Consider the following 27,424-nt stretch of genomic DNA (forward strand, 5'->3'; position numbering starts at 1 on the left):
GGCAGACTTCCCAGGCCACCATGCTGGCCAGAAGTCAGGTTCCCTTCGTGGGGCTGCTTCCTTTGGCACCCAGTTCTGAATACCAGGCTCCCACAGATGCACTGAATTTGAAGGACCTTGCAAATAACACTCCAGAAAGCAAGGGACTCCAGCAATTTCTGTCTTCTTCCTTAAGGCAGGATTGAAAAGGGGGGAAATGATCCAAAATGTAGGGAGAGGGCTCCTGGGTGATGGGCAGCCACAAATGACCACGTCTGTTCCACGCTACTCTGTCCCTTGGGATTTGGGTAAATGTGGCTTAGACCCCCGTAGCCTGGCCTGTGTGCTTCCCCTCCCAACAATTTCGGCAGATTGCCCACCTTACCTCTCCCCTCCTGAGCCTACTGTGCCAGGTCACAGAGTCTGAACTCCCACGAACCCTGGCCCCATCACTCTTTTCACAAGAAATTCTGTTACATGCGTGGATTTTGTGGTTTAGTAATTTTCAGGAAGACTTGAAGAGTCCCCAGGGGAATCATGGTGCCCACATCTCAGGCCCCCATCACCTTATTCATCGCCTCTGCCTCCTTCCGAGAGCCCAGTCTCCCAACCCAGGACCCCTACACCTCAGGTGGAATAATAGCCAGGGAGTAACAGCTCCATCTTCCCTATTATTTTGTGAGAGCAGTCCCACCAGACTGTCTGACTTCCCCAGGCCTGCACCCAACAATTCTGATTAATACTATTCTCTCCCCCTTCATGGTCATCGGCGTCATCATCTTCTTCCTGAGATACTGGACCTGTCTTCGTGGGCCGTCATGGTCTTCAAAGTTTCCCATGTGGTTGAGGACTAGCTACTGGTCCATTTAGCTCAAAGGTGCCAACATCTGACCTTCCATCTGTGATCAGGAGGAGAAAGCAGCTGCCACTGGAGTGTCATTCCGTGCCTGTCTTTCTCTTGGGTCTCCCCAAAGCAGACCTGAGATGAGGCTTTGGACACAAGTGGTCTACTGAAGAGCTGATGCAGGAAGCACCAAAAAGGAAAGTAAGGAAGGGGGAGAAGATGGGAAGTTAAGTAAAGGGTGCGCTACTGGCTTACCACCAGGGGCAGTGGGTGCTCTGTGAGACTGTGTAGCACTTGCCTCAGAACTGTCCCACCCAGGGTTGAGGAAGCCGGGGTGTTTATCCGCCAACTCCCAGCCCCCACTGGCTACGGGCTGCTCCCAGGGGCATTAATTCTTGGGCACTTGCAGCCTGCTCTGTGCCCAGCTGCGTTGGATGGCTTCTGCGTTCAGAGAAAGCCTGCAGGCAGAGAGCCACCAGTGCTGGAGGTGAGAGCCTCGCTGTGTGACCAAACTGCAGGTGACCACCAGGGTAGCGTGGTGGCACTGGTGGCATCTGCTAGAAGGAGCCGCTGTATTTTTTTTTTTTTTTAAGACAGTCCCAACCTTTATTTATTTATTTACTTTTGGCCACACCGGCATATGGGATCTTAGTTCCCCGACCAGAGACAAAACCCACGGCCCCTGCACTCCAAGCACAGAGCCTTGACCACTGGACCACCAGCAAAGTCCCGAGGAGCCACCGTTATGTGTTTCTGTCACCACCACCAAAAACCAGGTGGCTTCAAATAATGGCAATTTATTCTCTCACAATTCTGGAAGCTAGAAACCACGGTGTCAGCTGAGCCAGGCTCCCTCTGAGGGCTCTAGGGAAGAATCTTTCCTTGTTTCTCGCAGCTTCTGGAAGCTCCCCGCAGTTCTTGGCGTTCCTTGGCTTCTGGCGGCGTAATCCTACCTCTGTCTTCGCATGGTTGTCTTCTCTGTGTCTTTGCTCTGTATGTCCATCTCTGTGTCCAAACTTCCCCCTCTGATAAAAACACGTTACACTGGATTAAGGGCCCACCTACTCCATAGGACCTCAGCTAATTATATCTGCAAAGACCCTGTTTGCAAATTCAGTCACATTCTGAGGCACTGGATAAGGACTTCAACACATCTTCTGAGGGGCATGCAACTCAGCCCAGGGCAGGCACCTTCTATGTGTAATATCCTCTCAACCCGGCAGCAGCCTGCAAGGTAGGTGTGATTATCCCAGTGTCACAGATGAGGAAATTGAGGTTCTGAGGGGTGACAAGGGCCACCCAAGGACACCCAGCCGGGAGCCTGCAGAGCTAGAAGCTGCCCTCGGTTCCACGTCAGGCTGGTCTCTCATGGGCTTGCCTCTCAACAGCAGTGTCCCTTGTCGCTGACACTAGTCTCAAGTCAGGCTATACAAGTTCTACCGTGAGGAATAATTAGGGCAACAGGTGAAAAGTACTTAGCTGAGGGCCAGGAACGAAGCAAGTGAAGTGACTGCTGGCCGCTCTTATGTCATCACAGAAACATTTAATCCTCCTGAACGTTAAACATCCACGCTTGAGCCTCTATACAAAGCTCGATATCCAGGCCACAATCCAGGATCACTTTTGCCTTTTGCTTCTTGTCACAGCTGCTCCCAGTGATCCCAGGCAGGGACCTGACGGGCTGGAGGGTCAGGTGGCCCCTGCGCCCGCTCCCCCGGAGCCCCGCCTGCTATCTAACGCCCCTGCCACAGGAGACCCTGCGAACCGAGATAAACACAGCAGCTCTTAATCTCCTGCCTGCGCCGGCGGCTTTATCTCAGCCCCTCCTCCCAGGCCGCTGGGGGCTGGAGAGGAGGTGGGCAGATGAAGATGGGCGTTTCCGACAAGCCCTCCCAGCCCCTGCAAAATGGGGCAGCTGCCAGCATACTTGCTCCAAGCCCAGCGAGGCCTCTGGAGGAATGTAGGGCCTCCCCGGCAGGGCACCCACTCCAGGCAGCCCCCAGAGGCGCTGTGATGAAAACCCTCAGAGCACAGGGCTGGGGGCCGGGCGGACAGTTTCATTTGCAACCGTGATTGCACATTTCAAGGGCAGCAGCTGGTGACACAAGACACCCTGGGCTCATAACTCATGCACTTCCCCTCCTCCTATTGAAACAGTGTGGCGGGGGAGAGGGAGGGGGGAATGCGGGCGAACCGCCAGTCTGAACAGGTAGTTATTTCTCTGCCTGGGGCTCAGCCTGGCTGAGAACCAACATGTCAAGCGTGGAAGCTGAAGGCCAGGTACTTCAGCGCAGGTGGCAGCCAGCTTAGAGTTCCTGGGAGTGACTTCCGAGACTGGCCTTCCCTGCCTGCATTCTGTGTGGTCTTTTCAGTCTTGGACAGGATTGTCTTGCAACAGCTAAAAACTAGAGAGACGGCGCAGGACCACAGCTGTGTGGCTGGGCGCTCCCCGCATCACCACCCGCGCTCAGGATGATGCCCGTGGTACCCGCCCCCCCCAGGCCCGGTGTGAGGCCCGGGATTGGGTGAGGAAAGCCTGCCCCCTTCCCTCAAGCAGCTGCCCATCCCAGAAGAGGGGACATCAGGGGAGGAGGATCAAGCAGCAGCGCACACAGATTACCACGGGAGAGCTCAAGCAGCAATCCTACCCCAGCCCGGCAGTCGCAGAAGCTTCCTGAAGAAAGGGACATCCAAGAGGAAATGTGAAGGATGAATAGGAGTGAGCAGGGAGAACCGAAAGTACAAAAAGAGCTTGGCACATTCTGGAATATTCTGGAACATGAAGTTGAAGGGGCAGGGCGGGGCGGGGGGGTGGGGAATGGAAGGGTTAGAATGAAAGAAGCAAATGAGGTTTAAAGAATTAACTGGAGCTTTCAGCTTCTAAATCTATAAAGACGTACCAGTAGCCACAAATAGTCATGAGTATATTTTACCTGATAGAAAGTACTTGGTGCTTTTCTTCACGCTCTCACCGTTCATTCGTGTAAATAAATGTGTACTGAACATCAAGCATGTAGCAGGTCCTGGGCTAGATACTGGTGATTCGAAGGTAGTCCAGATGCAGTCTTGCCCTCAAGGAGCTCCAAGAGCTAAGGTTAACTGCACACTCACTCACGCGTCCCAGGCGCTCCATGGGTTCTATCCTATTCACGCCTCTCAAGACTCTGCCTCTAGAGTCGGGGGTGGAGTCGGGGTGGGGGGATGGAAACTTCAGGAAGCACTTGCCCTCCACAGTCACCCAGGTCCCTGTATCAAAAGGAGCAGGGAGCGGAGCTCAGCATTAATGCACCAGAGGGTTGTGTGTTTTGTGAGGCGACGGAAATGCATGGGGTGGGAGTGGGGCAAGATGGAGTGGGAAATGGACAGAGGGAGAGACGGACACTGAGACAGAGGGACGGACAGAGAGACAGAGATAAGAATAGAAAGAGATGGAAAGATGGAGAGAGTCAGACATAGGAGCGACAGAAAGAGAAGGAAGGAGGTCGAGAAGGGGAGAGAGAGAGAGGCAGAGAGACCAAGAGGGAGGAAGTGGGAGCGGGGCACAGGATCACCACAGAAACAGACAGAAAGAAACAGAGTGAGAATGAGAGACTCCAGACTGGGAGGGACAGAGGCTGGGAGGCTAATGCCTGCAGCCGAGGGTCATGCCTGCAACCGAGGGTCTTTCCTAAGAAACCCAGTCCCTTTGGCCGAGGTCTGGCATGGCCAGCCCTCCAGGTGCCCCTAAGGCCCGGCTAAGTCAGGGCCACGCCACTGGGAGAGGCTCGGAGCGGGGCTGGCTGCCGGGAGAAGTGGAAGGAGGGCGTTTCTGCCGAGGCTCCCCACCCCTCCCCCGAGGTTCCCACACAATTCCTCCCCTCCTCACCCCGCCCCCCCGGGCCCACAGGCCAGGCAGCGACAGGCTGGTGTGCCTGAGGAGTTAAGGTCACCAAGCATCCTCCAGGGCTGCCACCTGCAACTGGCATCCTGCACGGTCCAGTCAAGGAAGCAGGCCAAGGAGTCTGACCAAAGAAGCAGGCTCCAAAGCCACTCTGTTTGGATCCCACGGGATGTCTGAGGCACTCAGCTCGACAGCCACTGTGTATGGCGGGCTGTACGTGTGCCGCCCTGGTCTAACGGCCATAAAGGTTAAGGTGACTAAATGCTCCCTTGGTGCCAGGCACTGCATCCTCATAGTAAGGCAGGCAGTAGTAGCAGCCTCTTTTACAGATATGGAAACCGAGGCCCAGAGAGGTTAGGAACCTGTCCAAGGTCACACAGCCAGCACACTCTTAACTATGAGGTTCGCTGTTACTATGCTAGGCATTTTTCATTCATTATCACAGAAACCCCTGAAGTATCAGGACCCCTGTTTTTTAGATTAAGAAAACAAGGTCAAAGAAGTAAAGTAGCAGGGCTACAGAGCTGGAGAGGGGACATGGCATGAGAACCCTGGCACACTCCACTCTGAAGTTGGGAATCCTTTCCCTACACACCCCCAGCTCTAGGACACACATCTTTTCCACTGGAACCTCAGCATCCAGGACCCAGCAGAAAAGCGGGTTGGACGTTGTGATGGAAACACACCATGCTGTTACCAGCGGAGTAACCCCTCTCCACAGCACTCCTGCAGCCAGAGATCTGCCTTCAGCCTTTTCCTCTGTTCTGAGGGTCCATAACCTAGGGTCATGGAACTCCAAAAGTCCATGGATAGAATTCACAGGGCCAGCAGATTCGGGTGGAAAAAAATTAGATCATTATTTTCATCGACCTCTAACCAAAATTCTGCCCTTGCCTCCACTGTAAAATATAGGCAAGAATCCACCGTAGGATTAGCAGTGCCTACAACTTTGTCACCACTATGAATCACAAATACTTTTATATCACAGGACAGCTGTTGCAGACATCTTAAAATATTATGTAGCTCACCACTACTCTGAACTTCCAACAGTTACTAAACTCACTGCTAGATCTTTGTTATTTAATATGTTAATAAAGCACATATATTTTAATCATAACTTTTTTTCTTTTTAATACCTTGAAAATTGTATTTCCAAACAATTGCTTTCCTTAATCCTATCGCGTAAAATGAAAACATGTTTCTGAGAAGGGTCCAGGGGCTTCCGTAGATGCCAAGGGATCAATAACACACAAAAGATATAGAATATCTGGTCCATTCCCTTCTCACTCAGGTGCAGAGAGATGGTCTTTGCTTCCGACCAGCCCCACGGAATCCTTGGAGTCAAGGCCACGGGTCCGAGCCCATTGGCTCCCAGGTGCAAAAGCTGAACCTTTGCTGAATGTCTGAGGCACGTGAGCTGGAACGAGGCAGCACATATTCCCCCGCATCCCCTCCTAGAGCCCAGCAGAGCACATGTTCAGTGTTCGACGGCAGGAACCCTCACCAGCAGTGGGTTTGCAGCCAGCCACTCAGAAGCGTTCAAAGCAGAGCCTTCTTACAGTCAAATTAATTTAGGAGGCAACAAAGTGGAAGGCACTGGTTCTCTACCTTGGCTGCCCAGAGGAATGGCCCATGGGAATCTAAAAGTACTGATGCCTGGGTCTCCCCCAAGAGATTCTGAGTTGATTTGGAGTGATGCCTGGGCACTGAGATTTTTTAAACTCCCTGGATGATTCCAATGGGTAGCCAAGGCTTAGAATCTCTGGTGTACTAAGGACAGCAAATCCCCAGACTAGCGCCGAGGGCACCCGAGGTCCAGTTCTGTGTCTTGGGCATACGGGGACCTGACTCAGTTTCCTCATTTATAAACATTATGGGTGGGGAAAGTGGATCAATGCTTATTAAGCACCCACCACATGCCAGGCACGCTACGAAAGTTATTTCCTTTATTCCCCTCAACAATTTGCTGAGGGTGGTGGCATTACCCCATGCCTGAAGTCACCCAGCAAAGTGACAGCTAAGTGATGGAGCGTGGATGGGGACCCCACATGTTTGATGCAGAAACCCTAGCCTACCTGCTATACCATTCTCTTAAAGCAGGTTCCCCAACTTGCCAAACCTTGTTAAAGGTTTAAAGATGTTGTAAAAATGCATATTCCGATTCCGTACATCAGGGGAAGGTCCCAAGGTTCTGCATCTCCAACAGGCTCCCAAATTATGCCAATGCCGCTAAACCAGTAGCTTGCTTTCAGTAGCAAAGGGTTAACCGGTCTTTGTGGTCGCACTGGTTCTGACTGGTGAGTGCCTGTGCCGGGCTGGTTGGTTAACTACTTAGGCTATTTCCCCTGTTCTGATGACAGCACCCAGGATGCTGTCCCTTGCCCTTCTCAGCCACGTGGCCTGCGTGAGATTGACATCACCCCCACTGCAGCCTACGGCAATCAGCACGTCGCGTCCCGCAGCCAGGCGAGATGGTTCGGGGATGGGCACCTAGCTCATTCCAAGCAAATGGGACACCAAGAGTTTGAGAGTAGAAGTTCCTCTATCTTCCATGGAAGCTCCCAGAGGGGAAGTTCCTTCTTCCCCAGGCTGAGGATTCAAAGGACGTAGCTGCTACAGCTATTTCCTTCCACGAGGGGAGAGTCCAGAGCAGTGGACTGTAAACCCAGTGGCATGGAGCCTAAGAATGAAGGCAGGCAGAGCAGAGAGAAACCAGGTCCTTGGGCAAAATGGCTGGATTAAGCCTTGCCTGAAACCCACATCTGGGCTATACATTCACAAAGGCCATTCAATCCTCTTATTGTGTCAAAACAAGTTGAGTTGGGTTCTATGTCTCTTAACATCAATAGTCCTGATACAAGCTCTAGCATCAGCAAGACTAGAGTTTGAATCTCTCAGCTCAGCTACTCACTAGCTGTGTGGTCTCCGGCAAGCCATTTGGCCTCCCTGAGCCTCAGTTTCCTCATCTACAAAATGGAACTAGTAATGCCTATCCCAGCGTTGTTGTAAGGGTCAGGAGAAACCATGAATGCCAAAAGCCTGGCATCTATGCCATAAATGATAGCTATTATTATCAAAACTCTTTATTAGTCCCATTCTGGCAGGCCTTCCTTCTAAAAACTGTATATGTCAGCAGTTGTTTCTAGCTGTTGGCAAAAAAAAGGAAGCAAATTAACTTAAAAGATTGGGGTGGGGGGGGGGAGGCGGGTGCTGCCTCAAGGGTTATGAGTAACATTGAGAAAGAAGAAAAAAGAGGTTGAATTCTCTCAGTAACCAGGACAGATGAGAAAGCTTGTCCTGGCGAAGAATGCAAGGCTTGCCCGGGCCATAACTGATTTGGTCATAATACGCTCAGACCTTGGCTCCATCTAGCAGGGCTTATGGAAGCCACGATCTGCTTCTCTGGATATTTGATGGTCTGATTGGCTCAGCCTTCCTAATTGTGTTGTATTGACAAATATATTTGTTTGGAACAAGCAAATGTATTGCAGGCAGGAAACAGACCAACTCCAAGAATTTATTTTGCTTTTTGGCACTGCCGCACTAAGCTTAGCATTCATTATGCGCCCATGTAAAACAGTCTCGGGGAACGCCGGCCTGAGCTATCTTTTTAACTATATTTGTTTTTTCAGCTGCATTTCAGATCATGAACGGACTTGCTGGTGCTAAACAGGCCTCGTTGGGTGAAACCTCCTGCCTCCCTCAAAAACACGTTGCACGGATTAAATGTTCAAAGACATCAGACAAACCTAGGATCCTGCCATGGGTCATTATGACTAATGGATGAGAGATGGGGTTAAGTCAGTCAAATCCCTGCTCTGAGCCCAGCAAAGTCCACAGAAACCAAATCCTGGTCACCAGATTGAAACTGAAATCAGGTTTAAGCAGAGAGATGGAGAGACGAACGGCAGGCAATTGGAGTGGATCATGTGAGGATGACCAAGACCCATTTCACTGTACCCGTCACCACAGTGGCACCTGGCAGCCATATTGGAACCAAGCGGCCCTTCTCCCTGATTGGATAAGGAATAAGGACCTGACCTCAGAAGAGCCGACCAGAGTCCCAGCTGGGGTTACTAGGAGGGAGAGTAAGAGCAGACAGACACACTGACTCGCCACATGGCAGGAGCTGTAACAAGAGAACTGGGAGGTGTAGGCAGCCATCTTGGACGTCATGTGGACAAAGGTGCAGCAAAAGACAAAGGAAAGGAACCAAAGGATCACAGGGAGGTGCAGAGAAGAGACGAAGGGCAAGATCTTTACGTAGGTCTCGGTTTCCTGTCCCCGGTTCTAGGCGCTGAGGCACTCTGCCTCTTAGACTCCATCTCCCCTTTTTGCTCCATCAAGCTCAAGCTGTTCTCCCGCTTACACCCATACAAGGGCAAACTATGCAACCAACCAAACAATGCTGGGGAAGAATATTTATTAACAGGAAAAATGTACACAAGAATATTGTTGAGTGCAGACAGCGTGTTTCTTCCCTCCCTTCAACAGCTATTTATTGGGCACTTCCTACATGTCAGATGTTACATATACACTGGGGAGTAAGGTCATGGCCTCTGCCCCTGTCAAGTTTACCGTCTGGTTACCAAATGTCAGGTAAGATCTCACTTTAGTAAAAAGAGAGGTATAATATAATTGGCATGCGATGGGTTTCACACCTGGGAAAACAAATGAAGGGCACTTATAACAACTTCAAAACCAGTGCTGCTCCAAGTACCGCCCGTGGACCTCCAGCCTGGGCATCACCTATGAGCTTGTGAGAAATGCAGATTCTCAGCCCCTGCCCAGACCTACTGGCCATAGGGTCCAGCAATCTGTTTTAGCAAGCCTACCAGATGATTCTGACGCACTTCCAAGTTTCAGAACCACTTGCCTAAAACACAATAGCTCAAAGCCCTGCTTTCCAAATCAATAAGAATTTCCAGCTTTTCCCAGGGTTTCCCTTCCCAAATGCTGCATTTTCAAAACCACCCAGGGATGTATGTGTGAGTCAACAATTAATTGTAACGACCAGTTATGTAAAAAGTTACATGTTAATTAATTTGATCCCCACAATAGCTCTATTAAGATAGGTACTATGTGTCTCCCACTTCACAAGTGAAAAAACTGAGGAACAGAGAGGTTAAGCCACTTGCCCAAAGTCACACAGCTAATAAACAGTAGAGATGGGATTTAAACCCAAGCTGTCTCGCTCCAGAATCTGCACTCCTAACCACTAAGTTAAACTACTTGGCAAATGAGTCCCGAGCATCTTTGCCACCTGGTGGAGGTGGGGAATCCGGTCTTTGGGACTTCACCCTGAAGCTGCTGCTGGTTCCGTGCCTTGGTCTGCCCCTCCCTGAGCTGATCATGCTGGGACCGCACATCTGGGGAGACCTCACTGCCCCTTCAGATCAGGGTGTGATGGCTCGCGCAGTTGAGATGGGCCCTACAACAGTGCTGCCCGAGCTTCAGAGAGTGAGAGCCTCTACGTTTCACGTACTCCCCTGCCCCATGGGGTCCCCACTCAGCTAGGGTGGGCTCTAGTATTCGCCTCAAACCACGCTCAGAAGAACCCTCGCCTCCAGCTCCCTGGGCCTGAGTGCTAAGTCTTGGCTCTATCCAGGCTCTCCCTTCCCTTATAAGGAAATCTAGAATCTAGAATCCTGTGGTCCTCTCTGACTATCTAGACTTGATGAAAGCCAGCCGAGCCCAGAAGGTAAGGAGGTTTTTACCTTTGAGTCCCAAGGTGAAGGCCAGAATCCTAGATTCTTCTCTTCTAGGGAAGTGCTTGGTTCCTGTTGGGGGAAATATTATTAATTTAAAAAGATAAGGGGTTATGTGTGGCCCAGCTCACCCTCCAGGATCAACAACCCTCCAAAAGCAAATAGAAACGCGGGCTGGGAAGTGGCCTCCTAACTCCGCCCACCAATCACCCTCCCAAGCCCAGGCCAGTGTGTCCAGTCACACCCTCAGAGGAGTGAGGATGGGCACCACTGATCATTATCCGGAAAGGACCAGCTCAAGTTGTTCAAAATTAAATTATTTCCAGTCTGGGTGATAAAAGTTGCTGCCTTAACTCCACGCATCACATGCCACCCCACCTGTCCTGGCCCCAGCCCCAGGACCCTAGACCTTCCCGTAATCCAGCAGCTCGAGGGTTAATGCCTGGCCCAGCAGGGGTCCCACCCCACCCTCCCCAAGGCTATAGCCATCATCTACCCTGATGGACTAGTGTCCACGCTGCCCATGTCTGGAAAGACAAACACCAACTTGCTGAAATAGTGCTTTTCTCCAGGTGTTAGGATGACAGGTAGTTCTGCTTATTCACGTTTTTCAACCTTTCTGCAATAAGCATGGTTTCCTTATGTAATCAAGATTACTTTTTTAAAACGTTAAAGATAACGGCAGGTTTTGAATTTCCTGAGGTGGAATAGAGTGCCCATTTTTCACTCCTGCCTTCACCCCCACCATGAGTGCTGGCAGGCCCCCATTACAACACAGCAAGCAGGATCAAGGGCGGTGTCAAGAGCCTCCTGAACATGGCCTTGAATATCTTCAGAAGGAAAGCCCACGCCCTGGGTCTCAGCAAAGAAGCATTGTACTTCTCTGGCCATGAGCCCACCTTCTGCCCCTGGTCAGCATGACTAACCATCTAATTCTGCAGAAATGGGAACTCATTGAGTGATCTGGCTTCCTCCAAAGAGCAGCCCATTCGTTTCCTGAAGTGACTGGTCCACTGGGAAGTGGGCCAGGATGAACCTTTGAAATACTCAATGGCAAGAGAAGGAGAAGGAAGGGAAAGCACAATAGAGCAGCCAGGGACTAGGAAAGGGATGAAAGAGTTCATGTCTTGGTCAAGAGCAAAGATTAGATCAAAGCTAGCAGATACGTGGCACATACACCACTACACTCATCTGCTGCCCAGGGCAGACATTGCCAATCAATCACAGCACTTTCTCCTCACCGAGACGCAGCCTCAGAAGCCTTCTCAGTGCAGCTCCAGGCAACCTTCTCATCAACTGCAAGTATCACTAGAGCAGAATCTCATTTGTTATCCCTGGAGTGCTTGCTGCTGATGCTAACCCTCCAGACGAGTCCACAGGGACATCTGGGGTTCAGGGATCATCCGTTTCCCCTGGATCTGTAGCCTGTACTGAACGGTGCCGGGAGGTTTGTTGTTGTTAATTCCCTCCAACTCATGGAGACGTCACTCTTTCTAGCATCAGGGAATCTCCCAACCGGGTGTGACTCTACCCTCTGCCAGATGGAACATGAGAGGTCATCTCCCCATCAACCTCTCTTGAGTCATGAAGCCCTTTCTTCAAATCAAAACTTAGAAGGCCAAATTACAAAAAAAATCACGGCGGAACTCCTGTGCTTGAAGAGAAGGTGACAGTCCCAAGCCACGGCCAACCAACAACACCTCCTCAGCCGCTGCCATGGCCACAGAAAGACTTCCTGAAACTCCAAGGGCTCGGAGGGACAGTGGAAGATCACTGATCTCATCCAAGTCCCGTGTTTTATAGATGGCGAGTCTGACGCCCAGAGAGAAGTGACCCGCCCAAACTCACACAGCCAGCGAGTGCCAGACAAGAACTCAGGAATCTCCTGGCCCTTGATCCAAACACCCAACCCAGTGTCAAATGTTCAGGGCCTTCTTTCCTTGAATGATACAGTCTCTGTGAGCTACTGCAGCCGTTCCTTGGCTTCCAGCCCTGTTTGTCTGCCTTCACCTCCCAGGTCTAGATTTGCAGCCCAAACCTCCCCCTCACCTTCCGATTCATGAAACTGCCTCGCGCAAACCGCCACTGTGAGATTCACAAGGATCCCAAACTCATCATCCAACCTCTCCTCTTCCCAAACAGTTCCCCACCAGCCCCTGCGACTGCTCAAGCCGTGAAGCTGGGGTCCTCCCGGATCCCTCCTGCCCCGAAGAAGCAGCCCCTACGGCCATTCGCCTTGATCCTGACCTTGACCTCCATGCATTTCTCTCCATCCCCACTGCCATTTCCTTATTTTAAGCCACTATAGGTTCTCGCCTGGATTTTGGCAACAGCCCCTTAACCGATCGCTACATCTCCAGGTTTCCCCACTCCGTTATTCAGGACGCAGCCAACGTAATCTTTCTAAGAGACAAATGTGAGATAGCCACTCTCTGGCTTATAATTCTTCAAAGGCTTCCCACTGATCTTTGAATAGTGTCCAACCCCCTTGGCGTAGCGTATTATACCGTTTGTAATCTGACCCAATTACCTCCCCACCCCCATCGCTTGCTAGACTCCTGCAAGATAGAACTACAGCTGTCCCTCCCTATCAGTGGAAAGATTGGTTCCAGGACCCCGTGGATACCAAAATCCGCGGATGCTCAAGTCCCTTATATAAAATGGTGAATACAGTTGGCCCTCTGTATCAGCGGGTTCTACATCCCTGGATTGGATCGCACTCATCACCCCAAAGAACCTTTGCTTAGCGTCCTGTCTGCCACCCACACTAAATTCTAAACCCCTGAGGTCCGGAATTCTGTCTTGCTCCACACTGGAGCTTCACCCTAAGGAACGTAGTAGGTGCTCAATAAATTGTCAATGAATGGCTAGTGAATTGATCCCATGACATACCTGTTCTTGATTAACCTCATTGGGGCAGGAAGTTAATGCCCTCACCTACTCACAGGGCACTATTATTTAATGTAGAATAGAAGATTAGAAAGAAAAAAAAAAAAAGGAAAGAAACAGAAGAAAGAAAAAAAAAGATAAAAAAAGAAAAGAAAAAGGAGAAAGAAAAAACTGAGAGCAGGCCCTGCTGTGAAGGGAGTGGTGCTCAGGGCCAGGCCTTGAGCATCGTGCTCTGTACACAGATGCGGGCTCCCTGTGCATCCCAGAGGGTGCAAAGAGTTTTCCAATCTCTTGTCTTTTAGTTTTGTCTACAGTCTCTTTCCATGTACAAAGAGGATCTAATTCCCAAAATTCATCTCAGTATTGTTCTCGAAGAGCACACATCTCTTCTCTAAGCTGATACTGCAGTTTTATTTATGGTGCCACCCTAATTGTTCATACTGTTCCGTGAGGACAGAAGCGTCTTAGTCACGGCAGTGTCCCCAGAGCTTAACACGGTATCTGGCACATAGTAGGCCCTCAGTAAACACTGGGTGGGTGGATGGATGGATGGGAAGTAAGGAGTGAGGGAGCGGGAGAGAAAGAAGGGGAGGGGAGGGAGATGAGAGGGCAGAAAGGGAGAGGGGAGGGGAACGGGAAAGACAGGGCTGAACCAGGGAAGGAAAGTGACATCGGTAAAGAAAATGTGCTCAGTACATGCTGGGGGCTGGCCGCTCTCTGGACTGCGGTCCCTGGCACAAGCGTGGCTCAGCCCAGCAGCTACTGGCACTGGCTCCCAGCCTGAGTGACACACCTGCCTGGCAGGGCCCGGCTGTGCTTGGCAACTCAGGAGCCCAACCCTTCAGCGCTGCGGGGCAAATCTGAGCCAGGAGCCGCCTCAAAGACTCGGATACATCACACTCTGCCTTGGGGCCTCCCTTAGCCCTCCAAAGCCAGGGTCAGGATCAGCCCTTGACAAGCTGTCATGTTAGGGATGTTAGGGAACGTCTGGTCAGCCTGGAGAGCAGGGTGGCCTCTGTCCTCTTGATCTATAATAACAACCCTTCCTTTCTTCTGCCTTGTTTCTCTTCCCAGCACTCATCATTGCCACTCTATTCACTGGAGGCAAAAGGAGGTGATGAAAGCATTCGCACTACAGCCAGACAGCTTGGGTTCAAATCCCAGCGCTGCCCCTTCCTGGCTGGGCAACCTTGGGCAAGTTTCTTAACTGCTCTGTGCGGTTCAGTTTTCCCACATGAGACGGTGACGTAACACCTGCCCCACAAAGTTAGTTACCATGAGGGTTAGAGGAGATGGGGAACATTGAGGGCACCCAACAGCAGCTGGCACATAGTAAGGGCTCACCTGGTGTTAGCTGTCATTATTATTATTACCATCTCCCAGGCCAGAATGAAGCTCTGGGAGGAGAACTGTGTGCTCTTTCCCGGTCACTCCCAGAGCCTACAGCAGAGCATGGTGTAGGCACTCGGTTTATTTGAATGAAAGGGTTTGAGAGCTGGCAAAAGAAAAGCCTAGAGAGGTCTAGCAACTTACCCAAGGTCACACAGCAAATTGGAGGCAGAGTTCCTGTCTCTTCTACCTCTACTGCTCCCCACGCCTTCTCTGGGAGGTCAGCTGAGGAGCAGCCGTGGGCACCTGGGTGCAAAGGCCAGAGCTGTGCCATCCAGTATGGTAACCACCAGCCACGCGTGAGACCTGGCAATGCGATACTAGTGCAGTTAATGAGCTGAATTGTTCCTCTTATTTAATTTTAATTTATATTTAAACCGAAAAAGATACTTGTTCAGTTGTTGGAAAACTTTTCTCTGGGTCTGAAACAACTTAGGTAGGTGAATCTACTCTTTCAACGATTCATTCTGTGAAATCTAAATACAGATCAAGTATTCCCAAGAAAACTTAGCATCCGATTTGAGATGCGCTGTAAAAGCGTAAAATGCACGCCACGTTTGCAAGGCTTACTAGGCGTGAAAGAACGTAAAATATCTCGTTCATAATTGTGCATATTGGTTCTACGTTGAAAAGATCACATTTGGAATACTTTGGGTTAAACAGAATGTGCTATTAAAATTTCATCTGTTTCTTTTAATTTTTTTTAATATGGCTACTAGAAAATTGAAAATTATTTAGGTGACTCACATTATACTTCCACCGGACAGTGCTGGGCTAGAGGAACAAAGATGGGGTGAAGAGGAAGGTGGCTTGCTGGCTGCAGGGCTGCCCCCCACGACTCCAGGAGGACTCCAGGACCAAGGGCCGTGATGCTGGGCTCCGAGCTCGGCTGGGCTACTTGGGAGGCCCGAGCTGGGCTGGCTCCCTGCTCCCCGCACTCACAGGCTTCCCTGACAGGGCACGGGAAGCAGCTCTGGGGATTAACGTTAATTCTTTCCCTGGAGGGCAGATGGGGAGAAGGTTAAGTATGGAGTAACTGCAGCTGCCCAATTAAGCCCCCGAGAGGGATGAGGGCGGAGGAGGAGGCTGGGGAATGTTCTTAGGGATTCCCAGGGAGACAGGAAACAGCAAGGGCTTGACCTCCTTTATCTCATTTCCCCTTCACCCATCAGTCAGCCGTTTCCCCCCAGGCTCAGCAGGGGTGGTTCACTTTCCCAAGACCACACAGCAGGTTCAGGCCTGACCCCGACTCGACTCCCTTGTCCCAGTCTCCACTCCAAGCTCTTTAAACAGCAGCCCCGGGTTCAAAAATAGTTGCCTGCTTTGCCGTTGCTCTGGGAAGACATTGGAGGCAACGGGACAGTGCAGATAGAGAGGGTTTTGGCCAAGACTGACCACTGACACGGACCCACCAGTCACCCTGGGCCACTGCTTCCCCACATCACCTCACTGAATTCTCACGACTCTCCTGTGCTGTCGGTATTGTCACCACTGTCCCCATTTAGAGATAAGGATGTTGAGGCTCAGAGAGGTTCAGCAGGTTGCCCAGGGGCACCCAGGTAGACAGTAGGGAAGCCAGGGGGATCTGTACACCAGGTGACTCGGTCTGACCTGAGCTCTGAGCTTAACCACCATGTTGTGTTACCTCTTGTCGCAGGCGTCTTCCCCCCAGTGTCAGACTTGCCAGCAGGGAGGCCGAGGTGGTGGGATGGCCGCCTGCCTGGAGCCTTCCTCTGGCTGTCAGATTCCCTGACCTGGAGGTGAGGGAGGAGGGGTGTCATGATCCCCCAGCTGACTCTTACTTGCCCCAGCTTAGATGCCTCCTCCTCCAGGAAGCCCTCGCTGACTCCCCACCACTTCCCTTCCAGCCTAGTTACCTGTCCACCCTCCCTGCTCCCTCTGCTCTCCTGAGCTCTATATGCATCCACATAAAAACAACCAACATACAGTATCTCGATTTACCCTTGTGACAGTTTTCCGTGTCTAATTAATGAGGATCTGGGATGCCCAGATTAAACATTATTTCTGGGTATCCCTGTGAGGGTGTTTTCAGAAGAGATTAGCATTTAAATCAGTGGACTGTAAAGCAGATGGCCCTCTCCAATGTGGGAGGGCCTCACTCAATCCCTTGAAGGCTTGAAAAGAACTAAAAGGCAGAGGAAGAGGGAATTTGCTCTCTCGGCCTGACTGCGGAGCTGAGACATTGGTCTTCCCGGTCCTCAGCTGGGACTTACTCCACTGGGCCCCCCCCACCGCCCCCAGTTCTTAGAACCACTGGCTTTCTTGGGTCTCCAGCACACAGATGGCAAATCGTAGGACTTCTCAGCCTCCATAATCACACGAGCCAATTCCTTATAATAAATCATATATACATCTATATCCTATTAGCTCTGTTTGTCTAAAGAACCCTGGCTAATCCAACCCTCATAACCATCCAGTTAAGAAGGTACCAGTATTACTTCCATTTGACAGTTGAGGAAAAAGAGGCACAGAAAATATAAAATTAATTGTTCATGGTCACAGAGCTCATAAGGAGTCACAACCCAGACGTTTCCAGCCAAAGTGCCCACTCCCAAAGCCACACTATTCCTACTTCCTACACAACATCCTGTCAGATTACCAGTTTTCCTCTTGGTTTTCACAAACTACACGAATGTTCACAGCGGCGTTCTTCATAAGCCAAAACAACGCAATGTCCACCAACCGACGAATGGATAAATGAAACGTGGATAAATGAGCCCATGTTCCCAGCTAGGTGACTACAGCGTGTTATGTACTCTTTGGGGACCTCAGTTTCTCAACCGTAAAATGGGATGATAATAGCATCTCCCCCCCAAGGAGACTTCACTGAGTGAATATTCATGAAGCGCTCAAAATAGTGCCGGGCACACGGGCAGGTCCATAAGAGTTTGGTAACTTGCATAAGTAAGAAGGTCCTCACCAGGTGATTCTCACCCACCTGCGGAGGGAGGCCAGCCAGTCGAGATCCGCTCTTCTCGGCTCTGAAAAGCTCTTACCCCTCGCCAGGCTCCATCCAAATAATTGCTCCCGAGGCTTCAATACCAATGGGCTGTAAATCAGAGGCCAGGGGCTCCTGTTTCCCGCAGCTGGCTGTGCAGTCCCTCCCCAGGGTGATGGGAAGCAGATGCGGCCAGCTCCTCTGGCCTCCAGAGGCCTGTGTACCTGAGCTGCTCACGGCACAGCAGTAGGGGCAAGAATTTCTACGAGCCCTTAAAGGGAGGGTTGTCAAAGAAAACGGCCTCCTGGGGCTTCCAGATGTTCAGCGGCTTGTTTCAAGCAGGAGGTGGGGAGCTCATGGGGGTCCCTGCAGGCTGAGAGAGGAAGGCAGGGTCATGAATAGCACTGGGTTCCTTCCAAAGGGCTGACCGGCAGGCAAGGTGTGGGAGCCAAGAGGTGGCAAGCTGTAAGGGACCAGGGCCGGCTGTGCAGGTGCGAGGACCGGTTTAAAATTGCCCGCTTCTCACTTTCTCAGCCTGTGCTCTAAAGCCAAGGATGCCACCTTTCCAGACCGCTGTTTTCTCACCTGTGAAATGGGTGTGATGTTACCTAAGTCCAAGGCGTTTGAAGGGTGGGAAGTCATTTAAGTGAAATCCCCAGTACAGTGTCTAGCACATAGTAAGACAGGCTGGGATCTGGGACCCTTTGCTGCAGGGCTGCCATGCTTGCACCTGGACACACCTCTCCTCCAGCAACAAAATACAAAGAAACTATATGGGACTAAAAATAACTGCGTGCAGGGACAACTGGGGCAAGTTCTGGACAAAAGATACAAAGAGACCAAAAAACCCAACTGCCACTTTTGAAGAGCCTGGAACAAAAGCAGGGCATCGGGAGCAAAAGCAGGGTACTGCACGTGCCCCCTGCACACACCACCACCTAAGCCACCCCCCACCTCACCCTCGAAGACCCCTGGCCACACCCCTACCCTCACCCCATTGCAAGGAAGCAGCTCGCAACCCCCTCAGGGCACAAGCAGCTGTTGCTTGTTCCCACTCCCCCCTGCAGCAGCAGGGGCCCCAATAACCCCTTGCCTGAATTTCCTGTCTGGCCTCTGATCAATTTCTATTGATTAAAGAGGCCGAGAACCCTGGTCGGTAACAATAGTAGATGCTCAAAGAAATAAAAACAATTTATTGTAAGGGAGCTAAGCCCAGAAACTTGTTGTTCCATAAACCTTTATCTCCCCGACCCTGAGCACGGTGTCAGAACAGGAGGAAGCACAGGACACGCTTAGGAGGCTTTCTTTCCAAGCTTCCCAAGGCCAAGACTTTGAGAAGGTCCAGAAAATTCCTTAGCAGTTTTGCAGCTGTAAGTCTCTAGGTAGTGTGGCTTTAGGTAAGGTTGAATTTATTTCATTATCACAGTGATTCCCAATGGAGGGAGAGACTAAGGGCTCAGATGGTGTCACCAGGAGCTATCTCCTCTTTAGCCTCCTCTGATAGGTGGCCGGATTTAGCAAATAAAAAGACAGAATGCCAGGAAACCCTTGGACACTGTTGATGGGAATATAAATTGGTGCAGCTACTATGGAAAACAGTATGGAGATTCGTCAGAAAACAAAAAGCAGAACTACCATAGGATCCAGCAATCCCACTCCTGAGTATATAGCTGAAAACAAAATGAAAACACTCATCTGAAAAGACACATGCACCCCAATGTCCACAGCAGCACTAGTTACAATAACCAAGATGTGGAAGCAACCCAAATGCCCATCAAGAGACGAACGGACAAAGAAGATGTGGTGTATATATATATACAATATATAAAAAAGAATGAAATTCTGCCATTTGTAGCAACATGGATGGACCTAGAGAATATTATGCTTAGTGAAATATCAGACGGAAAAAGAAAAATACTATATGATATCACTTATATGTGGAATCTAAAAAATAATACAAGTGAACATATACACAAAATAGATTCACAGACATAGAAAACAAACTTATGGTTACCAAAGGGGAGAGGGAAGGAGGGAGGAACAAATTAGGGGTATGGGTTTAAGAGATACAAACTACTATATAGAGAATAGATAAGCAATAAAAATATATTGTATAGCACAGGGAATTATAACCATTATCATGTAATAACTTTTAATGTTGTATAATCTGTAAAAATACTGAATCACTATGCTGTACACCTGAAACTAATATAATATTGTAAATCAACTATCCTTCAATAAAAAAATACAGAATGTCAGTTTAATTTGAATTTAAGATAAACAAGAATTACTTTTGTAGTATGTCCCAAATATTTAGTGGGACATACTTTAAAAGAACTTTTTTATTCACTGTTTATCTGAAATTCGAATTTAACCAGCCTCCTGTATTTCATCTGGCAGCCCCTTAGGCTGAGCCCCCCGGGGTAGCCATAGGGCAGCAAACCTCTCAGAGCTTCTCACTGGCTCAGACTTGGTCATCCCAAAACAATCACTGAGGTCTAAGGAAAGTTATCCACTGGTGCTATCACTCTGAGTCTGGGGTCAGTTTATCCCAAGCTCCTAGGAGGAGGGTGGTTCCCTGAAAGCAAAGTCCAGGAGTTATGAACACAACACATTCAGAAGCAGAGGTGGAATGGAAAAAAACAGAAGCTGTTGTGAGCAAACGCAGAGGGGGGAATTCCTGAGCTGGAGGCGGAGAAGTGGGGCCCCCAGGGGGCGGGGTCACCAAAGCAGGTGGGGTGCCGAGAGACAAAAGTGGATCCCTTAGGGCCAGAAAAACCCCCATGTTGTGCCTGACTCTGTGGCGGCATCTTCGGGTGAAGCCCACCTCCAGGAAGTCCTTCCCCAATTACTTGTCTTCTCTGAGCCTCAGTTTCCTCATCAGCAAAATGGGGTAACAGTTCAGACTCCTTGGGGTTGTTGTGAGGATTACCTGCGGTTCAGTCGACCCTTGATTTGGGACCCCATTAGTTCTTATATCATGTTCACAAATTCAGTGGGCATGTCTCAAAACTTCATTTCTTAAGGATAGATTTTCACAAACTGGGCTTCCAGTCTTAGAGATCTATTTCATTCCTTGAAACTAGCAAAATGAATTATGACTGCTGGATAATTCTTTGCTGTGGGGGCCACTCTGTGCAGTGTGGGATGTTTAGAGGCACCCCTGGCCTCTACCCACTAGGAGCCAGTAGCAGATCCCCCCCACCCAGCTGTGACAACAAAAACGTCCCCGGACAAATGTCCCCAGGGGAAGGGAGAGGGTAAAGTCTCTCCCTCCATTGGGAATCACTGTGATAAGGAAATAAAATACAAATATATATGCTCATATAAACAGGTTTTAAACTGTTGCATCAAATGTATATTGTAAACCCTATATTATACGTGTCCCGTCAGGGACACTTATCTACGTGGGTTGAGCCCGCTGTAGTCTCTGAAAATCAAGTCCACGTAAATTGGAGCGAAGATACCACTTCCTGAAGTAAGCAAGCCTAAATATTCTCCCTGCCCCCAGGGACTTTCAGACTGCACTGGAAACGAGAATCATCAGTCTCAAAAATGTTGACTTGTCAAGTTAATTGAATGGGGAAGGCCAGGCACGGGGCGACGCCCAGGCCTCCCTTTAGCTTCCATTTCAGCACAAGCCAAAGGGCTGATGGCAACAACATCGGATTTGTGTAGTGTCCGAGTCTTACAGCCCTGCTCTGCCTTTTACTATTCTTTTTAAGTCACGGAAATCAGGGACAGAGCCAAGCTTCCATCAGCCGTGGTGGGTGGGAGGGAGGGAATCGGGGTGCCTGAAGGTGAAGGACAGGAGACAGCGAAATTCAGCTTAAGGCCGTCCAAGGACTTGCGCTGAAACCTGGGCTTCCCCGTGCTAGCTGTGTCCTTGAGGTACCGCCTCATCTCTCCGATAGGTCTGGCTTCGTGGACCTCGGTGTCGCGCAGTCACACAGGGCCCCAAGCTCAGAAGCTCCCCATGCTTGGTTTAATGCTCTGATACCAACATCTTGAAAATTCTTAGTCATCTCTGAAAAAGGACAACACGTTTTCATTCTGCACTGGGCCCCGTAGATCATGTGGCCCCAGCCAGCTCTCTGAACTCAGTGTTTGCATCTGTAAGCCGGCAGTAACGACTCCCTCCCTCCGTAGGTCCCGCGGTCAGGATTACAGACTGGTCCGGCTGCTGACAATTCACGACACTGCCAGTCTCCGCCTGGCCATCCCAGGAGCTCAAGGAACAGTGGCCGCAGTCATTTTCAGGAGCTATCTCAGAAGGAAGTCTTTAACTACAGGCCTGAGACCATGACTCGAAGCTTCCGGAACCTTTGAAATTCTCACTGTTTATTATTTTTGTGACTCCCATCTGTTTCCTGCAGCGATGAGCTCTTTAAATAAAAAGGCCTGTGCTCTCGTGAGGGGGTTGGGGAGTAGGGCCAGGCAGGGCCGTTGGGAGACTCCACCCCTTGGGCGGCCTGGCTGGGGAGGAGAGGCCCCGGGGGAGAACCGTCGAGCTGAGGAAACAGACTAAGTCCCCCGAGCTTCTGCAAGGGAGGAAGGAAGGGGGGCTTCTGTCTTACATTTGCACCCCGTTAAGGTTTCCAAAGAGGAACAGAAAAGGTGGAGTTAGAGCTGGTCCTCAGGGACGGATGTGAACCCACAGCCCATCTTATTCCTCCTTCCCATGCTTAAGCTAAGGAGCTTCTTAGAGCCCTGGGAGTGCGCCCTGCCCCACCTCAGCAGGTACATCTTGGCAAGTCCAGTTGGGGTTGGGGGCTGGGAGAGATCAGGGGCTCCGTCTCTACCATCTCTACCACCCCTGCAGGTGCCCAGGACCCCACCCACCTCTACAGTTTAAAGCTCCTGTGCGTTGATGATGCATGATGACCACAAGAAGAGACTGCACGGTCCGGAGGTCCTGACTGAGCTCCCCTGGGCATCCCTGCCCGAGGACCCAAGTGCTCTCCCCCAGGGGGCCAGGCAGTATCTGGAAGCCGAGTCCCCTCTTGCCCACATGGCCCCGGGTCCACCTTCCTTTATCATATCCCCTCCATCTCTCTCCCTTCCCCCACCCAGGGGAATCCTTTCCATCACCAGGTTGAGAATTTTCCCTCTTCCCCAACCCTTCTCCCACATCTATTATTTATGCCGGTCACTCCCTCGTGTCCCCCTGAGGCCTAAGCTTTTGGAACTCCAAAGCCAAGAGCTGACACTCTTTGACCTCAGAGTTTCTGCTGAGTCATCCCCTCCAGGAGGCAATAAGTACAAAGTGCACCGCGGGCAGCATGAAAGAGGCGGCAAGGTAGAAACATCAGGGGCAAAGAACGCATCGCGTCCCACCACGTGCTATCCAGTAGCTCGGTCAAGACTAGGATGATGATGTTTGTTTACCTGTGTCACGAAAAGTAGAGCTATGCCTGCGCGTATGTGTCACATGGGAAAACCATCGCTCAGGTGACAAGATGCTAAAGGAGGGAGTGGTCGAACTGCTGGGAGAAACCCCCAAAGCCCAGCATTGCCTGTGTTAGTACCGTTACCGAGCAGGGCCCTGTGGGGCTCCTGGGCACAAAGACTTTCTGTGTCCCCCATTTCTTTGATTACAGGAAACAGCCTTCATTCAGCCTCCATGACCTCCCCTGAGTTCCACTGGGCAGGTTCAAGCAGTTGTTGATTAGGGAAGGGAAGGGAGGGGATGCGAGACCAGGGAGAAACACACAGCCAAGAGCAGCCTTGCGGCAAGGTCCTGTTTCCCCATCAACGGATGCACACAACGATATCTTTGAGCTATTGTGCAGATACTGAAACCCCCTCCAGGTGGGAGAAGTTAGCGATTAATGAAGGTATGCTGCCCACAAGCATGTAGACCCCAGACCCGTTGGACCTCAAGGTTGATGATGCCGACTCCTACTTACCTCACCCCCAACCCATCAGGACAATGTCCATGAGCTGATCACACCCTCTTGGAACCATTACTATAAAACTTCTCACTCACTTCTCCAAGTGGGGACACATAGTTTTTCGAGGCAGGAGCCCGCTGTGTCCCCCTTTGCCTCGCAAAGTTATAAAGCTATCCTTTTCTACTTCACCCAAAACTCTGTCTCCAAGATTGGATTCGGCACCGGTGTACAGAGAAGCTGAGCTTTCAGCACCGGTACCAGCGTCTTGAGGTTGAGACTAAGCAGGGCTTCTCAGCCCCCTGCCCCTTTCCTTCTCCACTCTGAGGCCTTCATCCTTAGGAAAGTCAGTTTATCTGAGGCAGTGTGGTGGTCACAGAGTCTGCGATGGGGACCGTGGGAATGGATAGGGCTCTAAAGCTCAGTCAACAAGGAAGCCCACTTACAGGGACGTTAGATGTGCTTCACACCCGAGCTTCTGAATGGGAACATTATTGACTCAGTGAATCTTAATAACTCCATCAATTACCATACAAATATTTTGGAAACATCCTCACCCACTTGCGGAAGACTCCCAGTCAGGTGATGAGGGGAACTCTTCTCTTTTCCCCTTGGTGAGCGGGACCAGCCACCGACAGTTCACCGTGGTCTACAGTCTTGGCGACAGCAACTCTGCCATCGCCAGCGCCAGAACAGTCCTGAGAATGAAGAAGCTTGTTCAGGGACTAAGCTGGAAAATAAAGCACCTCATCCTAATTTGGAAGACATTTCCATGCATAGCTTTGCTAAAAGACACCTCCTTTAGGTGTTCCATGCCAATTCAACTCCTTTCAATCAGTGCGTTTTCAAGTTCAGGGCTGGAATGGGTCTCTGGAGGTCTCTGAGACCTGGAGGATGGGAGGGAACCAGGGGCAGTGAGAGGGAGTGTGGAGCTGCCATCGCAGAGCCCACTGGGACCCTTGTGTAGTGTTGGTCCTCCGTACAAGACCAAGTCACAGAATTTCTCTGCTGAATTTGTCCCAAAGTTAGTAGCACTTCTTGTGTTCCTCCCAAGTTCCCGCATGGTGCTGAGGGAGAGCCCCAACACAAACCAGTCAGCTGATCTTGGGTACATTTTATAACCCCCCAGAGTCTATCTCCCCAGCCATAAAATGGGAATAATTATACTAATCCTCCCTCCTAATACAGTGAGTCCCTCCTATCAGATCATCAGCTATCTGAGGACAAGGACCATGTCTTATTTATTTTCCACAGGGCCTAGTAGAGGTGCCCATCTGTAATAACAAGAAGAACAACAATGATAAAAGTACCCTCTATTGAGGACCTACTATGTTCCAGAACTTGGCAAATCACTGGGCTTATATTATCTCATTGAATCCTTACAACACACTTCAGTATGGTATGGTTATCATTCCCATTTTACAGATGAAGAGACTGAGGTTCAGAGAGAAGTATAACCTATTTGACTTTTAATACAGGCACACCTCATTTCACTGCACTTTGCTTTAGGGTACTTCACAGATATTGGGTTTTTTACAAACTGAAGGGTTGTGGTGACCCTGCATCAAGCAAGTCTATCAGCACGATTTTTCCAACGGCATTTGCTTACTTTGTGTCTCTGTGTCATATTTTGGTGATTCTAGCAATATTTCAAACCCTCCCTCAGTGAAAAGATTACAACTTGGTGAAGGTTCAGATTATGGTTAATATTTTTTAGCAATAAATTATTTTAAAATTAAGGTAACTATTTTTTTTACACATAATGCTATTGCACACTTAACAGACTATAATGTAGTGTAAATATCACTTTTATATGCAATGGAAAACCGAAAACTTTGTGTGACTCACTTTCTTGTGATATGCACTTTACTGCGGTGGTTTGGAACTGAACCCGCATGTCTTCGAGGTCTGCCTGTACTTGATCCTAGCTCATCTGCTTTTCCTTCTTTTCCCTCCCCAATCCCTCCCCTTTAGTAAAAAAAAGTACAGCCTGGTATATGAAAAGATGTTCCATAAATGTAAATGCAAATAAATTTTGTCCAGAGCATCTGCAGCTCCCTCTCCTCCCCCAGGATCACTGGCCATTTACCTATTCAGGAAACAATTATTACAAGTCTCCTCTGCACAGGCTGAGGATAAAATAGTGAGCAAAAATAATTATTATCCAGCCCTTACAGTCTAGGAATATAGTCAAACCTGCTGGGCATCCTTGTAAGCAAAAGGTGCTCTCTACCTTACCTCCACCCACTGCCCAGAGTTTATTCATTCATTCTTTAACATTTACAGTTTTTTGAACTAAGATTGGATTAGGCTGCAAGTAACATGAAACCCAAGTATCACTGGCTGCCTGAAACTATAAAGTGAAGAGGTTTTTTTTCTCTTATGTGACATTATGTCTAGTAGTAAATTGTTTTCTTTTTTTTTATGAATTTACTTATTTTTGGCTGTGTTGGGTCTTTGTCGCTGCGCATGGGCTTTCTCTAGTTGTGGCAATTGGGGGCTACTCTTCATTGTGACACGCGGGATTCTCATTGCAGTGGCTTCTCGCTGCAGAGCACAGGCTCTACACGCACGGGTTTCAGTAGTTGTGGCATGTGGGCTCTAGTTGTGGCTTGCAGGCTCTAGAGCGCAGGCTCATTAGTTGTGGCACACGGGCTTAGTTGCTCCGCGGCATGTGGGATCTTCCTGGACCAGGGCTCGAACCCGTGTCCCCTGCATTGGTGGGCAGATTCTTAACCACTGTGCCACCAGGGAAGCCCAGTAAACTATTTTCTAATTAAAAGCTGTAGGAAGAGTGAGAAATCTTGATTGGTCTGTTGTTCTTTTCTTCATGGACATAATATGGCTGCCACAGCTCCAACCATTAAAACTATATTCTAAGCAAGAGGAAAGTGGGAAGGTCATAAGCAAAAGAGCCCTTAGCTGAGTCAGCCTACCTTTTGTGGGGCTTTTCAGGAAGTTCTTTGCAACAACTTAAACTTCTATAAAAGACACTGTTGGTGCCTGCCCCTCCCATGTCCCCTGGATACTCTCCAGTGAAGCCACAGAAACTACTTCTACAAATATTTTCCTTTGGCCCCAGTAGCTTGCTCAGGTCACCACATAGAGCAGGCCCGATGTGCCAGACTTAATGGGGCCCAGGAGCAGCCGCAACCAATGACAGACAGCAGTTGGTGGACAAATACTCCAGCTTTTTCGCCCTCAGAGGCTCCCAGTGGGACAGAGCCCCAGCTGCCCCCAACAGTACCTTGCTCACTCACAGACTCTGCATTTGGCTTCTCCTCTTTGTCTCATTTCTCCACTGCCATACAAATCCTTCCTGGATTCATCTTCCAAATAAACTGCTGGCTCTTGAATCTTTGCCTTAAAGAGTCTGCTTCTGAGAACGCAACCTCGGACAGCCTGGTTGGTCTGTGGTCACAGCATCACGTGGCCACTCTGGCTGCCCGAGTCTGGAAGGTGTTATCCTTTAGATGAATACGTTAGTGCTGCCATCGACAAGCAGGTGAGAAGAGGTAACATCTTGGATGAGATTGCCTCTAGCAATTTCTACCACACCTACATCAGGTTACCTCTAGATCGGATCCAGAATTTTCTACATTTGTACCAAGGACTCTCCCAGAATCATGTCACACCCAGTATCATGGTGGGCACAGGGTCCCAGTGGAGGCTAGGACAGCCTCTGCCCTCAGGGGGCTTACATTCTCAAGGGGAAATCAGCTGAATAGCAACCATAACGCAGAGGTGAGGGCAACAGGGCAGAAACGGGTGCTGACTTTTGTCAGCGCTAGTTCTGAGCGAGGTTCTGTCCTAAGAGCTTTACACGCATGAAAACGTTTAATCCTCCCAGAAGCCTCTGAGGCAAGGACTATTTTTACTCTTTTC

At 49.9% G+C, this 27,424-nt stretch overlaps 1 long non-coding RNA gene across 1 annotated transcript; it reads right to left on the reverse strand.

The window, feature by feature from the left end:
- Positions 1 to 1,151: 1,151 nt before the first annotated feature.
- On the reverse strand, positions 1,152 to 12,556 carry LOC309637596. The gene is made up of 3 exons (XR_014250692.1): positions 11,653 to 12,556; positions 10,421 to 10,483; positions 1,152 to 1,848 (listed from the first exon to the last, which is right to left on the reverse strand). It is a non-coding gene; the product is annotated as an uncharacterized lncRNA (long non-coding RNA).
- Positions 12,557 to 27,424: the final 14,868 nt, after the last annotated feature.

Source organism: Balaenoptera physalus, assembly GCF_965194825.1.
Source record: "Balaenoptera physalus genome assembly, chromosome: 11".
Classification (NCBI taxonomy): domain Eukaryota; kingdom Metazoa; phylum Chordata; class Mammalia; order Artiodactyla; family Balaenopteridae; genus Balaenoptera; species Balaenoptera physalus.